This window comes from Durio zibethinus, chromosome 2 (genome assembly GCF_047325235.1).
Source record: "Durio zibethinus cultivar Kanyao isolate XHJ-2024 chromosome 2, ASM4732523v1, whole genome shotgun sequence".
Lineage (NCBI taxonomy): Eukaryota > Viridiplantae > Streptophyta > Magnoliopsida > Malvales > Malvaceae > Durio > Durio zibethinus.
The window spans coordinates 7,116,590-7,133,952 of NC_143163.1; the positions used below are offsets into that span (position 1 = coordinate 7,116,590).

A 17,363-nucleotide genomic window follows, 5' to 3' on the forward strand; every position below is an offset into this window, starting at 1 on the left:
TATATATATATATATATATATATATATATATATATCTTGTAAACTGCCAAAAGGATCGACTTGCATGATTCCCCTCTTTCACCAAACCCCATAAATCATTTCACTAAACTCTAAAATTGAAATGGGATTTATTTTAGAGTGACCATCTGTCATCATGTGCTTGCTACCAGGAAAAAGAAAAGAAAGAGTAAAAAGTGCTAGTGCTAGTACTAGTAAAAGCATTCCACTTTGTCCAAACTTGAAGAGATCAAGAGAATTAATCACCAGAGAAAATCAGTGAATCACCTGATTGAATTTAACCCTAAAATATGAACCTTGGACCCTTAGCATTATGTATGATTATCGTTTATCAGTTTTGCAAACCAAGCAGCAGCTGCACTATAACCAAGTATAGGGACCCTTTTCAACTGTCCTTCCATTGGGGTCACAGGGCAGAGGCAGCAGCAGCTCATGGCATGAACAGAAAAGATCAGGGCAAGCAGGGATAGTAAGTCCATAATAAAAACTAATCCTATGTGTACTTATATGGGTCCCAATATTAGCTGTGGATCACAAATTTTTTCATTAAAGTTTGAGGGTTCTACCACCCACTTGCCCCAAAGGACAAAAATTGTTTGCCCCTTGTTTCCCTTCATGATTCAAAATTCATGACCTCTTTTTTATATCTATAAATAATAAAGTTTTGAAATAATACAACAAGAAATATAAAGCCAAAAAAAAAAAGTTAAAATAATACAGAAAATGAAGAAAATGAAAAAGCAAAACAACATCATTAGTACCACGATTATCATGTGTAGGAGGAGATTGCTATGGTGGGAAAATTTTTTCTTTTTTTGATTCTCTTTTCTTTCAATTATTTTTATTGCATGCATAGCAACATAATACGAGATAACATCTTCAAATCAAGCATCTTAAACATTAATATCTAACAACTAGGACAAATTTCATGCATTAGTTTTTGTCTTACATGTGAAGCAGAAACATGTCCATCCGCTGGGACACTGTGAACCATTCTGGGTCACTTCCAAGCCCCAGAATTGAATGCCTTCGAAAACATGAGGATTATCGGATTTTGAATGAACAGTATAACACTTTTTGACAGCATAATTTCTAGCAAATAAAGTATAAAATGAACACACCGTAAAGCTTAAACTATGCACTGTTTTGCATTATTTACATGCCAATCACCAATCAAAGATTCTTCTTAGGCCACAGCTTTGATCAATCAACAACTTTTTTTACTATTATCACAAGCATTATTGTTGCTGCAATAGGAAATTGCTGTAGCTTGGTGCAGGACTGAACAATTTTCTAGGCTATGGATTTCATGAGGAATTTTGCAACAACAGGAACAGTTCAAACTTCAAAAAGAAGAAACACGTTTTGTAGTTAAAGCCGGAAATCAAAAGCTGCTAAAAAAATAGAAGAATAGTAACATATTTACAACTGCAGAACTTTTCAAAATGAAAAATTATATTATCTTAAAGAAAAATAATAATGCTATAAAAATATGAATAAATATTACAAAAATAAAATTTAAACACCATCCAGCTCTTTATACATCTCTGAACTAAACCATAATCTCCAGCACTATACTCGGTATACATAACTATGTTCCCCCCATAAACCCATAAAAATTAATATAAAAAATCAAGATTCCAAAGAAAAGAATCTGATTTAAATAAAAAAACCAAGACAAAACAAAGAAAAAAAGAAAATTAATCCAAAGCATTTGGACCGGCACAAGCTTTCAAGACAGGACTCCAAATCCATTGCACCAAAAATTTCCTTCCATTATTCCCATTCACGTTATAAGTCTTCCCTTTACCATCCCTCATAACTTGACCAATATACCCTCCTCCTCCACCCGTTCCGTACAACCCTTCACACAGATCCCCGATCTCTGTCGGCGACGTCGGGTCTTCTCCAGCGTACCACGCGTTCACAAGCGGGTTCGTCGCCAGCTCGGCCAACTCGTGTGCGATAACACTAATCATCCCGTCCAAGCCGACGTCTCCGTTCGGTGGGGCCAATGCCCCAGGCCCACCGCCGGCCATGTATCCCGGAACGGCAAATGGGTAAGCACAGACCTCGGGGCATTGTTTCCCAGAGTTCCCGATCCAAGCATAGGGTAAAGTGTAACCCACCATGGACGGGAATGTGAAATAATGGAAGCCGCAAACGGCACGGCAAAAGTCTTGAACGGTAACGTCATGGGAGGTGAGGATTAAGTAGATTCCATTACGATGGTCCACGGGGAAAGGAGCAGTTTTGACGGCGGTGGCAATAACTTGTTGGATAGAAAGGCGGGTGAGCTGAGAGCCATGGGAGTAGCGCATGTCTGAGTGTTCTTTAGCTATAACAACAGTTCGGGAAACGTTGGCTCCGGTTTGGTCGGTGTAAAGAGAAACAGTTTTCCACCATTCGGAAACGGAAGGGGAAGGTGAAGAAGAAGAAGGCTTGGTGGAAGGGGAGATGGAGGTTATGAAGTCTTTGATTAGGAGTTTTTGAGAAACAGACCAACGACCGTACCAAATGAGGTAGATGTTGATCGGTGAAGAAGAAAGCACCGGACCCATATGGTAACGGAGGTCCACTAGGTTCGATGAGCCTTCGAACTTTTTGGAAGAAGAAAGGGTTCTCGGTGGAAGCTTGGGGTTAAAGAATCCAGCTCCTTGGGTGTTTAAAGTTTGCTTCTTTGGATTAACAATTGTTGTTGCTGCTACTGAAGAAGTAGCAGAGAATGAGAGTATTATAAAGGAAAATAAGAAATGGTGAAGAAACATTTTTGAGCAGTGGCGACAGAGAAAAAATGAGTTGGTTATGGAGGTGGCGGTGGAGAGAAATGAGGGGAGTGGGGGGTATATAAAGGAGGGAATGGAGTTATGGGATGGAAGGGAAATGGGCTGGAGACAGCTGCAATGTGTGGGCACACTCACTCTTTCACTTTCTCTTTACATCTCTCAACCTCTCTCGTGTTTTTTCCTGGAGAAACGGGAATCGACTTTTGGATTGAAGGGGTTTCAATTTGACCCCTTGGCCCCCTCCTTAGTCCTTCCTTTTTCAAAAAAAAAAAAAAAAAAAACCTCGGCTCCTGTATATCTTTTTTATCTTGCCTAGTTGTAGTTCTACACTTCTGCTACTGGTTAAAAAACACTTAACAACTCCCCCTTTAATCATTTCATTAGCCTTTTACTTGCTTGTTTTTTGGTTGGAGTCGGTCAAGTATTTATTGCAACTTGCATAAAGCTTTGGCAGCTTACGACGAAGGTCACTTGCGTCAAAACCCAATATCTTTTCAAGGTGACTTCATTTGTTTTGTTCTGAATCCATATTACACCCTTTCAATAATGAGATAACGGTTGGGTTCAATTTTTATTTTGTTATTTCCGTTGATTCGTAACATCATAAATTTTAAAAAATCGATATCAATTTGAACCCTTTTTTTTTTAATTTATCCAATTCAAATCAAATTTGTGGATTTAATTTAGTTTATTAGATTTTAAAAATTATTTTTTAAAATTATTATTATTATTTTAATATTATTTTTAATATATTTAAACAATAAATATAAAATATTTATTTTATTTTATAAAAATTTAAAAATATATAATTTATTTTAATTAAGATATTTTTAATTTTTCTCTTCCCAATCAAATTATGTTAAAATATTTAATATTCAAAACTAGATTAAACCCAATAAAAAAAAATCAAAATGAATACTATAATTTCAAATTCATCATCACTTTTTTTTTCAACTCTACTTTCAATATGCTCAAATGACAGGTCAATGTTATTAAGTGAACAGTACCTAACATAATAATATTTTAAATTATCATCAGATTTTCAGGATATTTTTCGCAAATCAAACAGTCCCTAATTATAGTGATATTTCATTGATAAATTTTTTTTAAATATTCATTACATATATAGCCTCATAATTATTGAATCAAAATAGTAATGTATGATTTTCTCCTCTTAATCCAAATAGTTAAGAGACCGTTAAAAAGTCATCTAGACGAGAGTTCAATTTCCACCATATCCTCTCCTGTTTGTACGGACACTAACCTCCTTTGAAACCCAAAAAAAAAGTGGTAACGTATATTTGGAGTGTGTGCATTTTGCATTCATGGCGTATTAGTTAATCAAACTTTGGCATTAAAAGACGCAAAAGTTCCATGTGAATAACAGTGAATTAATCTGTATCCCAATGGCCAATGAGATTTAAGATTAGTGATAAGAGGAAATTTTAAAATTACGATTTTTTATATTCAAATTTTATTATTAATGAATTGATTTAATTTTATGTTAAATTTATCTAATTATATTTTAATTATTGATTAATTTATTCATTTGATTATTCAAATACTTAATTTAATTATAACTTATAATTTCATTAAAAAAAATTTATATGCCAACGGGAAGTTTCAAATATATACTTACTTTTAGTTCTTGTTAATTTGTTACTTGTTACATATGAAGGCATAAACATTCTTTTTTTTTCTTTTTTTAGATATTCAGTAAAATTGCATCATAATTTTGAACAGTAAAAATCAAAATATGTGCATAGGTTTATTGATTGATTGAGTTATAATTTATATTCCCTTCCTTTCAAATTGTTCCTCTGTTTAATTTACATTAAAAAAAAATATCACTTAGTGAATTACTAAATTTTAATTTTCTAAAATTGTTGTTATTAATTTCATAAATTTTTGTTGTATCGTAGTGGCATGATTCACATACTCTATGGTTACTATAGGTTGCTATAATAGTAGATAAGGTGCAATAGATATCTCATAAAATAGATTATAGACCATTAATTCACATGTAGAAAAATTATTGTACCAAAAACAACTATAACTAGTTATGTAGAGAAAAGGTATAATTTAGACCAATTGCTCGATGTTTAAATTAATAAGATGTTTGAGTTATGAGTAGGGATGTAATCGAGCTGAATCCAGTCGATACAGTGAGAAGCTTGAGTTCGGTTTTCAACTCAAGACTCGATACTCGGTTCAAACTAGATCAAGTTTTATTTTTGTAGCTCGAGTTCGATTCGTGATCAAAATCAAGTTATTCGAACTCGTTCGATTAAGCTCGATTAATAAGTTAAAATAAGCTTGATTCTTATACTCGACAAGAGCTCGATTATTTGTGCTCGAGCTCGAACTCAAATTTGATATATTTTATTGATTAAAATAATAAAAAAAGTTAAATATAAAAGCCCGATTAAGCTCACGAGCTATTCAAGTCGAATATGAGAATACTCGAACTCGACTTAATTGATAAGTCGAGTTACTCAAACTCAACTCGATAATAATCGAACTAAATTCGAGTTTTATTCAAATCGAACCCGAGTAGCTTGCAAGTACTAATGTATTATTTATATCCCTAATTATGAGTACCGACTAGTGTATATTAATTTGTGTTTGGATTGCGGACTACTTGTTTATAGTATTGTTTTGTGAAGACAATTGATTAAAAATGAACAAATAACTTAAAAATGTATTTTAAAAAATGTAAGAATTTAGATGTTTAAAATGTAAAACCGTAAACACCATTTTATTTTTTATTTTTTATTTATTATTATTATTATCATTATTTTTTTTCTCTTTTTTTTTTCTTTGTTTTCTTTTTTGTCTTTTTGCTTCTTCGTCTCTTATCCTGTGCATTAAATGCACTATCACCAAAGTTCAAAATACCAATGGTCGCCACCACTGGCAGTCGCCTAACACACTGTCTGATTGACAAGCGTGAATTTTGAGTTGAAAATGTGAGATTCAAATCTCATAAGATATGGGATTTGAATTTCAGAAAGCTCTATAAATAGAGCTTCTAACCTGCAAGGAGAATAGATGAGGAGAATAAAAAAAAATTAGAAAAATTTTTTATAAAAAAGAGCTTCCTATAAAAAAAAAAACTATTTTAGCTTTCTGTCAAAAAAAAGAAACAAAAAAACCACAATCCCCAAGCAGGGGAACCTAGCGCCGAAAAAAAAAACACCTAAAAAAAAAAATCAAGGTCAGTTGCAAAAAAAAAAAACAAAAAAAGAGTTTTTAACCGAACCTTTAAAGACAGGTCTAGGCCATTTGAGTATTCTTTTTGGTAAAATGGAGGTCGGATCTAGATTCCATGAGTCGAGAGAAGTTTGTGGAGAGATTTTTGAAATTTTTTTACCACCGATGACCGGCCAACGACGGTGCGACGGCAACAGCGGGGGTCGGTTGGCATCTCTGTTTTGGCTGAGTAAAAAAAAAAAGAGGTTTTTTTCTTTTTGAGAAAGGAAGAAATGACCGAAAAAATTTTTTTTAGCTTTTATATAAGCTGCCAAAACAAAAAACGACATCATTTCAATAATGCCCAAAATGACACTGTTTTGAACCATGATATCCGCGCGTCGACCCAGGATCCACGCACCCGACCCGATGACTTATTTCTCCTTCAGCCCCTGACCGGTCCATCTGAATCGGACCTAGGTTGAACCGTCCTTGAACCGTTAGACTGAACCAAGCCGTCGATCTGATCGGACCCGCGTTGACTGGTTCAGTTTAGATAAAAAAAATTTTTTTGAATTTTTTAAAGATTTTTTTATATATTTTTTTTGTTATTTTAATTATTATTATTAATATTTATGCATGTAAAAATATTTAAATTTACAAAAAAAAATTTTTTATTTTTTTATAATATTAATTAATAATATAAAATTGATAAAAAAATAAGAAAAAAATTTTTTATCCAATGATAGGATTTAAAGGTATTCCGAATAGTGATGCTTATGAAATCTCTAGGTGAAAAGAATTTTTTTAAATACTATCAGTATATTGGAGTATTTATAAAAATTTTTCAATACAATAAAATTTTTCTTTTTGTTAACAATAAATAAAAATTAATTAATAAATTAAGAATATGTAATATAAACAAGGAAAAAAGGAAATTTTATCCAATGATGAGATTTTAAAAGTATTTCGAGTAGTGATGCTTTACGAAATCTCTAGATGAAAAGATTTTTTTAAAATATTACCAGCGTATTGAAATATTTATAGAAAATCTTCAATACAATAAAATTTTTTTTTTCAAAATTAAAAAATAAAATAATTAATAAAATTTTTTTAAAAAAAATAAAATGTGTGCATTAACATGTTATTATTTGCATACATGATACAATTTTTTATAAAAAGTAAATTCGGACCTTTTAAAGATTAGATTTTAAGGTATTCCGAAAAGTGAGGCCTAATAAATCTCTAGATAAAAAAGAGTTTTTCTATTGTTACCAACGTACTGAAACATTTCAAGAATTATTTTAATAAAAAGGTTCTAATTTATTTTTCTCGAATAATATTTGAATATAAAATAAAAAATAAAAAATCAAGAAAATTAATTTTCAAATGTCGAAAATATGACTGCTGTCGTAACGTCTAGATCCGGGGATCTATCGCTAGACATTGACTTAAGGGAGTCGCCACCAATCTTTTTTGTCTAGGTGCGATTGGCCACCTATGGAATCTGTCCTTTTAGGGAACACCTAAGTTTAAGGGTCCCTAAAATAATAGGTTCAGGTCTACTAACCAGAACAGGGTTCGGGAGTTCGGTTACGTGTGAGGAAGGTTATAGCACCCTCACAACGCCCATCAAAAGATGGTACCAGCTTAAATTTGTGTTATCCAAAAGCCTTAACATTTTACCAAGTAATTAATTATTGGAAATTATTCTCAATTGACTCTAATACTTTTAGCAGAAAATTGAGAAAATTCCCTTACCTCAAGAGTATGCAAGAAAAACTATTGTTTCACTTGCAGAGGCTCCGTCGTCGGATTATTTAAAGAAAAAAAACAAAATCAAAATTAAGATAGAAAGGAAGGAAAGAATGATTTTTTTTTGTAGGAAAAATTGATACTTTCAACTTTTCCTCAAAAACCCTTTTTTTGAAAATTTATTTCTAAGGAAAATTGATACTTTCAACTTTTCCCCAAAAATATTTTTTTTGAAATTTTGATTTTCAAGAAAAATTGATACTTTCAACTTTTCCCTAAAAAATATTTTTTTTTTGAAATTTATTTCTGAGGAAAATTAATACTTTCAACTCTTCCCCAAAAATATTTTTTGGAAATTTATTTCTAAGGAAAATTGATACTTTCAACTTTTCCCTAAAAATATTTTTTTTTGGAATTTTTTTCTTTTATGGAAAATTGATACTTTCAACTTTTCCCTAAAAATATTTTTTTTTGGAATTTTTTATTTTTATTTAAAGAAAATAAAATAATAAAAAATAAATAAAAAGAGTATTACATAAACCTAATCTAATAAATAAAAAATAAAATAAACAAATAAAAAAAGAAATAAAAAATTCAAAGAAAAAAAAAAAAACCTGGAGCGGCTCGGATCGCGGCTCGGCTCGGCTCAAGGAAGAGAAAACGGCTCGGGGGGAGCGGCTTGGCTCAGCTCAGCTCGGCTCAGCTCGACTCGGAGGGGCTGGCACGCGCGGGTCAGAAAGCGGGTCGACGCCCGGGTCGGGTCGGGTTCGGCAAAACGCGCAGATTCTCTGGGTTACTTAAGGCCAAAACGACGTCGTTTTGAGAGGGTATAAAAGGCAATCCCTTTCATTTTTTCGACAGAACGCTCCTCCCTCTCTCTCTCTTCTTCTTTTTTCTCTCCTTTCTCTCTAGAAACTGAAGAACACCGGTGCCGAATTCTGGAAAAAGTCACCGAAATCTGGAAATTTAGCCGGAAGTTGGTCGGAAGTTTGTCGGTTTCTGGGATTCTTCGTCGGAAACTGGGCAGGTCACCGAAAACTTCAAGGTTGGCCGGAGATTTGGCCGGAAAATTCAAGTTTCGTCAGAAAAGTCAACCGAAAACTGGAATTTCCAGAAATTTCCAGAAAAAAAAAATGAAAAATCTTCAAAAAATTTCTTTTAGCTCCCAGAACACTCATAAACCCTTTTTTAGCTTCCTATACGCCTCCTTTACTCTCAAATCAGTAGCTTTGCTCACTGTTTTCTGTGTGTTTTCATTCTGTTCCAGGAGGTGCTTTATATAGGGATTGATCAGGAGTTTCTGATCAATCCCAATTCCCCTTTGGACGGGAATTCAATCTTTGAATCCAGTCTGGACTCTTCTGATTGAATTCTCACTCCCAGTGGGATTCTTCAACTTTCAATCCTAGCCCTCCAAAATAAAAATCAAAATAAAAAAAAACTAGATAATTAGAGAAGATAAATCAGCAGATATTATAAGATAAATAATAATAAAAAAATATATCAAATATATAATTAGATAAGTAAAAATACAAAAATGAATAAAATAAAAAAAAGATAAAAAATATATATATATATACATAAATAATAAAATACACATAAATATTAACAAAAAATAAATAAATAAATATATACATATATTAATACATAATAATAATAATAAATAATACAATACATAAAATACAAAAGAAGAAGAAAAGAGAAAAAAGAAAAAAAAATACAAGATAAAATTGAATTGGGCTTACCCATTTGGGCCAGGCCCAATTGATCTGGGCCGGACCCAATTTGGTGTCTACAGCTGCCCCTCTTTGCACATTTTCTGTGAAACAGAAATTGCGCAAAGATGTAGACACCCAATCAAGACTCAACTCAACATTTTTTGGTTTTTTTGTTTTTTTTTGTTTTTTTGTTTTTTTGTTTTTTTGTTTTTTTTTTTTTTTACCAAAGCTCCTCTAAACAGAGGCACCACGACTTTTGGAAAGTAAATTGCTCCTCTAAACAGAGGTACCACGACTTTGAAAAGTAAATTGCTCCTCTAAACAGAGGCAACGAACTTGGAAATGTAAATTGCTCCTCTAAACAGAGGCAACGAACTTGGAAAAGTAAATTGCTCCTCTAAACAGAGGTACCACGACTTTGGAAAAGTAAATTGCTCCTCTAAACAGAGGCACCACGACTTTGGAAAGTAAATTGCTCCTCTAAACAGAGGTACCATAACTTTGGAAAGTAAATTGCTCCTCTAAACAGAGGCAACGAACTTGGAAAGGTAAATACTCTTAGACAATCATGTCCGAAGGAGTTGAAAGTTGTGTTTGAGGGAATTTCAGGAGATCATGCCCAAAGGTCTTATAAATCAACCCTGATACCAAAAAACATCCTATTTCAAGGATTAGGAACTTACCTGACAAGCTTTTTCTTCCTCAATTTTGAAAGTGTCTTCACATCTATCTTCTCTATATGGGATCTTAGAACACCCCTGCTTCTTGGATTTATACACTATACTTTCCTAAAAGTAGTGTATGCTATGCAATGTGCATGATTTTCAATGCATGCTATGCAAATGTTGGCCAATTAATTCCTGTTCAATGTATGGTACTCAAGTTTCTCAAGCTCTTTTTTTCTTTCTTAGGTGTCAAGCCCTTTGATTCCTCAAAGATCCAATTGCACTGCTCTTCTAAGATCGAACCAGTGTAACTCTCAATTATTTCTTTCATTCAGATTCTTCCTTGTTCAGTTTCTCAATACTTTGGAATAAGCTTCATCAATCGATCATCACTTGACCATCATTCAATGAATTTCTCAGCACTAACAAATTTCAAAACAAGTTTCATCCACCATCACTGGGTCATTACTCATAGGTGTCTCAGCATTAACCTTTCCAAAACAGATTTTGTCTTCATCATTCAATCACAACTTGCAAGTCATATTGACCAATTCATCCTCGTACTCATCACTTGATTGCCCCATTTCTTCATTTGATCACATCATATATCCTTCTAAATCATCTCTTTTAGGTTTCTACCATTTCTTCATCATCTTAGATTTCTTTTCAAATGAATGTAAGATTCTTTTAAACACATATTCATTCATTCATTATCATTTCAATTCTTGACAAATATAATGCAATCAAGCATTTTCTCAATTCATTCTAGGGGTGAAACAATAAGAGAACAGAAGGTGAACTATGACAAAGATAATTAATGAAGATCTATTTTGGTATAAAGCAAATGGGAAAGAAAATAAATTGGATACATGTCATTGGGATGAATGGTATGTCCAAATGATGAATATTCAGACAACTTTCAATATTAATCTAGGATTCTTTTTCAGAAACTCATTCCATTTACTGTTGAAGTTATCTTGAGCTTGACGAACTCTGCCCCAGTCTTTGAGGAATCTTCAGATGTCTTTGATCTTTCATTCATGTGAGCCATTTGACCTGGATCTTTTTTTTTTTTGGTACCAAAATCACCCTTTCAGGTTTTCAATTTGGATCTCTTTTTTCATTTTTTTATTTTTTCATTTTCTCATTTTTCCCCTTTTTTTTTTCTCTTTTTTCATTTTTCATCCAGTGTTGATATCTTTCATGTAGCATGATTCCATTGCTTCATCATGAGCAAGTCTTTGCTCAACCTATGATCATTCAAGTTGGGTATTCACATTTGATCAAAATGGACTTTTCAAGATTGTAACGTAGGCCAAGGTGAAGGGTCATAAAAAAAATAGATATAATAGGCTCAAAACATGTATTAAAAAGGTTCAAAACCAAAGGATCATTTGATGCAGCTTGGCATTTTGCCCCCACATCATTTCACTACTTTTTCCTTTCCTCACACAAAGGATTCTCATTACCTTGCCCCAAGTCATGTGTGGCTTTTATTTTTCTTTTGCTTTTTTTTCTCTTTCCATTTTTGAGACCTTTTGTGGTGTTTTTTTTTCTTTTTTTTTTTTCAAAATTTACCCTCCAGTGTAGAGGGTGATCCTTGGTTGGGGTTAAAAAAAAATGATAAGCTCAAAAGGGTAACAATAAATAGTTTTTCAAATGGTAAAAGAAAGATGGCCATTTTTCATCTCAATTGTGAATACCTTTTTTGAACATCATCTATTGAACAAAGCTTATGAACTTGTATAAAAGATTGCACACCTTCAAGACATATCTATTTCACCTTCAGTAACAGCTTACTTTTTGCTCAAATCATCTCTTCACATGACGTGGATGAGTTCTCAAAATTAAATCCCAGAATTATTGTTATCATTGTCTAAATATTCATCATCTGAAATCTAAGAAAGGGAGTATAAAGTTATGAAAGGTGACAAAGCATGGAGTAATGGTCAAGTGAAAGAGAAAAATGTAATGAAATGCATTGACTTGCCTTTATTAAAATGATAACAAGTGAAGTCATATTGCAAAAAGAAATCTAACATTGTTTGAAAAGAAATCCTAAAATGACAGAAGAAACATTCAACCAGCCTTATCTCCATTTACATCTTGCCCCTCAATTTATTGTGACTCTCCGGACCCTTTCTGTTCTTGACTTTCACTTAGAATGCTAATATTAGATGTTGTTGCTTTTCCTTGATCAAAACTTACCATTCCATTATTGATCAACCGTTGCACCCTATACTTTAAAGCAGTATAATTTTTAGTAGAATGGCCAGTAATTCCATAGTGGTAGTCGCAGTGGGCTGTAGGATCATACCACTTTGGATATGGTGGTTTAAGCGGTTCCACATGGCTGGGGGCAATCAAATGGCTATTATAGAGTTCTCGATATAACTCTGTATAAGTCATAGGAATTGGATCAACTACAGGTTTTTCTCGAGTAGTCCGTTGTTCTCGTGAGCCACTTGCTGGGTTAGTAGGACGAATTTGGGTTCTTACAGGAGCTTGAATGTTAAGGCAGTAAGTGGATGAATAAGATGGTTGTGGGGCTAGCTGGTATGGGTAGGATGAGGCGTTATTCACAGCAGGATAGTATGGAGAGTAACCTTGGGATGGATAGGGTTGATAACCCCCGAATTGTTGTCTATCAAAACTCACAGCTTAAGCTTCAGCTTCTTTCTTTTCTGATGTCTTCTTGGTTTCTCCTCCTCTTAACTTACCATTTTTTATGGCACTTTCAATAATTTCTCCAGAGATTACCATGTCAGCAAAATTCTTTGTTGCATTCCCTATCATCTTTTCATAATAGGGAGGCTTTAAAGTGCTAACAAACAGTACTATGGTCTCTTTCTCTGTCAGTGGAGGTTGTACCTGTGAAGCTATATCCCTCCATCTCTGGGCGTATTCTTTAAAAGACTCATTTGACTTTTTCTCCAGATTTTGCAAAGATAAACGATCAGGGGCCAAATTGATGATGTGTCGATATTGGCTGATGAAGTCATGAGCCATATCGCTCCAGGAGCGAATGTGGGTTCTATCCAACTGAACATACCACCTGGCAGCAGAACCAGTAAGACTATCTTGGAAGACATGCATCAAGAGTTTTTCATCATGTGCATGAGCTGCCATCTTCTTGCAATACATGGTGATGTGGGTTTTAGGGCACTTTGTACCGTCATATTTTTCAAATTTCGGTACTTTGAATTTATAGGGGATAACCACATCAGGAACTAGGCAGAGCCCAGCAGCATCAACTGACCCATAAAAACTAAATCCTTCTACAGCCCGTAGCCTCTGCTCTAGCATGCTAATCTTGGAACTTTCCTCAGCCTCTACTCTCATCTTTTCCTTCTCCTTCTCTTTTACATCATCTAGATCAGGAATTGGTTCTGCTACCTTTTCAGTGAAGACAGGATTTATATAGCTATTATACTGCCCTGGGTTGAAAGTTGATGGCATTCCAAGACATGTTGGATACGCAAAATATTATGGTGGGACCTCTTGGGCAGACTGGGCTTGAGGTGGGCCAAAACTTGGAGGGTACAATGGGTCAGCCACTTCTTGCTGGCTTGTACTTCCTTCAACTCCTTTTTCTTTATTCATATTATTGAGAGCCTCCAGAATTTTGCTAAGTTCATTTTCAATCTTCTCCTGAGCTTTTTCTAGCTTTTCAAATCTATGAGAACTTTCCTCCTCCATTTGCCTTGCTCTGGATCTTGTGTTGTATGGATGAGCAAGATTTTCGCTAGATGGAGCTATCCTCGAACCTTGAGTACCATACTTATGATTAAAAATGTTATGCTGTATCTTATGTATGATGTTTTGATACACAAATGAAATGTACATTTTTTGAATGAAATCTAGTATGAAATGAATGCAAATGATTGTGTTGAAACATGATCATGAAAAGAATACAGATGCATACAATCAGACAAACAACATAGTTAGTTCTGTGGATGAAACGTAAGTGATGTTGATGCATAATGTTACATATGATAAAAATAATACACAAAGTTAAACAATCAAAATGATTAGACAAACACCTTTTTTGTGTCCTAATTTCAGGGCATATCTATCATTGGGTAGAAAGGGCTCTATCTTAGGTGTAGGCACTTTTAAGGTTCACTACATGCAGTTTTAAGGTCAAAATCTAAAGGTTTTCAAATTGCTCCTTACATCCATGTCCATCACAGACTAGTAAGGCACCCTAATCCTCACCCATTACAGGCTACAAGCAGAAAAGGTTCAATTTGAGTGGGAGTATTTCGCTAGCCACTGCGGAGGCATTAGACCTCACGAAAGCAATAGGTACTTTACTCCCTCCTAGAGGGACGGAGCTTGGGTGTAGAGCTCATGTTATGCACATGCACATGAATGACATAATTAATAAAGTAAATAAACATGAATGAGTAATAATACATATATACAAAAGGGTTCAATTTTATTAGGCTTTTGGATAACACAAATTATTTGCTGGCCTGACTCTCAAAATCCCCAGTGGAGTCGCCAAGCTATTGTAACGTCTAGATCCGGGGATCTATCGCTAGACATTGACTTAAGGGAGTCGCCACCAATCTTTTTTGTCTAGGTGCGATTGGCCACCTATGGAATCTGTCCTTTTAGGGAACACCTAAGTTTAAGGGTCCCTAAAATAATAGGTTCAGGTCTACTAACCAGAACAGGGTTCGGGAGTTCGGTTACGTGTGAGGAAGGTTATAGCACCCTCACAACGCCCATCAAAAGATGGTACCAGCTTAAATTTGTGTTATCCAAAAGCCTTAACATTTTACCAAGTAATTAATTATTGGAAATTATTCTCAATTGACTCTAATACTTTTAGCAAAAAATTGAGAAAATTCCCTTACCTCAAGAGTATGCAAGAAAAACTACTGTTTCACTTGCAGAGGCTCCGTCGTCGGATTATTTAAAGAAAAAAAACAAAATCAAAATTAAGATAGAAAGGAAGGAAAGAATGATTTTTTTTTTGTAGGAAAAATTGATACTTTCAACTTTTCCCTAAAAATATTTTTTTGGAAATTTCAATTTTCAAGGAAAATTGATACTTTCAACTTTTCCTCAAAAACCCTTTTTTTGAAAATTTATTTCTAAGGAAAATTGATACTTTCAACTTTTCCCCAAAAATATTTTTTTTGAAATTTTGATTTTCAAGGAAAATTGATACTTTCAACTTTTCCCTAAAAAATTTTTTTTTTTTGAAATTTATTTCTGAGGAAAATTGATACTTTCAACTCTTCCCCAAAAATATTTTTTGGAAATTTATTTCTAAGGAAAATTGATACTTTCAACTTTTTCATAAAAATTTTTTTTTTTTGAAATTTATTTTTCTTTTAAGGAAAATTGATACTTTCAACTTTTCCCTAAAAATATTTTTTAGAAATTTATTTCTAAGGAAAATTGATACTTTCAACTTTTCCCTAAAAATATTTTTTTTTGGAATTTTTTATTTTTATTTAAAGAAAATAAAATAATAAAAAATAAATAAAAAGAATATTACATAAACCTAATCTAATAAATAAAAAATAAAATAAACAAATAAACAAAGAAAAAAAAAAAAACCTGGAGCGGCTCGGATCGCGGCTCGGCTCGGCTCAAGGAAGAGAAAACGGCTCGGGGAGAGCGGCTTGGCTTGGCTCGGCTCGGCTCGGAGGGGCTGGCACGCGCGGGTCAGAAAGCGGGTCGACGCCCGGGTCGGGTCGGGTTCGACAAAACGCGCGGATCCTCTAGGTTACTTAAGGCCAAAACGATGTCGTTTTGGGAGGGTATAAAAGGCAATTCCCTTCGTTTTTTCGACAGAACGCTCCTCCCTCTCTCTCTCTCTTCTTCTTTTTTCTCTCCCTTCTCTCTAGAAACTGAAGAACACCGGTGTCGGATTCTGAAAAAAGTCACCGAAATCTGGAAATTTAGCCGGAAGTTGGCCGGAAGTTTGCCGGTTTCTGGGATTCTTCGTCGGAAACTGGGCAGGTCGCCGAAAACTTCAAGGTTGGCCGGAGATTTGGCCGGAAAATTCAAGTTTCGCCAGAAAAGTCAACCGAAAACTGGAATTTCCAGAAATTCCCAGAAAAAAAAAATCGAAAAATCTTCAAAAAATTTCTTTTAGCTCCCAGAACACTCCTAAACCCTTTTTTAGCTTCCTATACGCCTCCTTTACTCTCAAATCAGTAGCTTTGCTCACTGTTTTCTGTGTGTTTTCATTCTGTTCCAAGAGGTGCTTTATATAGGGATTGATCAGGAGTTTCTGATCAATCCCAATTCCCCTTTGGACGGGAATTCAATCTTTGAATCAGTCTGGACTCTTCTGATTGAATTCTCACTCCCAGTGGGATTTTTCAACTTTCAATCCTAGCCCTCCAAAATAAAAATCAAAATAAAAAAAAAACTAGATAATTAGAGAAGATAAATCAGCAGATATTATAGGATAAATAATAATAAAAAAATATATCAGATATATAATTAGATAAGTAAAAATACAAAAATGAATAAAATAAAAAAAAAGATAAAAAAAATATATATATATATATACATAAATAATAAAATACACATAAATATTAACAAAAAATAAATAAATAAATATATACATATATTAATACATAATAATAATAATAAATAATACAATACATAAAATACAAAAGAAGAAGAAAAGAGAAAAAAAAAATACAAGATAAAATTGAATTGGGCTTACCCATTTGAGCCAGGCCCAATTGATCTGGGCCGGACCTAATTGGGTGTCTACAACTACTTTTTATCAAAATCGAATGATAACATGTAGTTAATTGGTACCGTCTTAGACGGGCGCTGTGGGGGTACTAATTATTTCTCACACGTAATTGACTCCCAAACCCAAACTGTTACGCAGACTCTAAAATTATATTTTTAATAAATTTTAATTAATTTTAAGATTTCATTAAAATGATATGTTTTAATAGGTGACCAATCGCACATAACTAAAAAAGATTTGTGGCGACTTCATTATTTTTTATTTCATTTTTAAATTCGTCGGGTAGATACAAAATCATTACGACAAAAATAATACGTAATTTTAGTATATCATAAAAAAATTAAAAAAAAATGAAATAGAAGGAATATGTATAATAATACATAGCCTAAGTTCATTCGATTTGATAATTTAAAATATATTATAATAACATAACAAAAAAATTATATAAAAATAAATATGAAGTTGACACGAGTTAAAATTTTTAAAAAATTAT

At 33.4% G+C, this 17,363-nt stretch overlaps 1 pseudogene across 1 annotated transcript; it reads right to left on the reverse strand.

Annotated features, from left to right (window-relative positions):
- Window positions 1-1,455: 1,455 nt before the first annotated feature.
- Window positions 1,456-2,853, reverse strand: LOC111308079 (protein EXORDIUM-like 5 pseudogene; annotated as a pseudogene). The gene has a single exon (XR_016330468.1). The product of XR_016330468.1 is annotated as a protein EXORDIUM-like 5 pseudogene (transcript).
- Window positions 2,854-17,363: the final 14,510 nt, after the last annotated feature.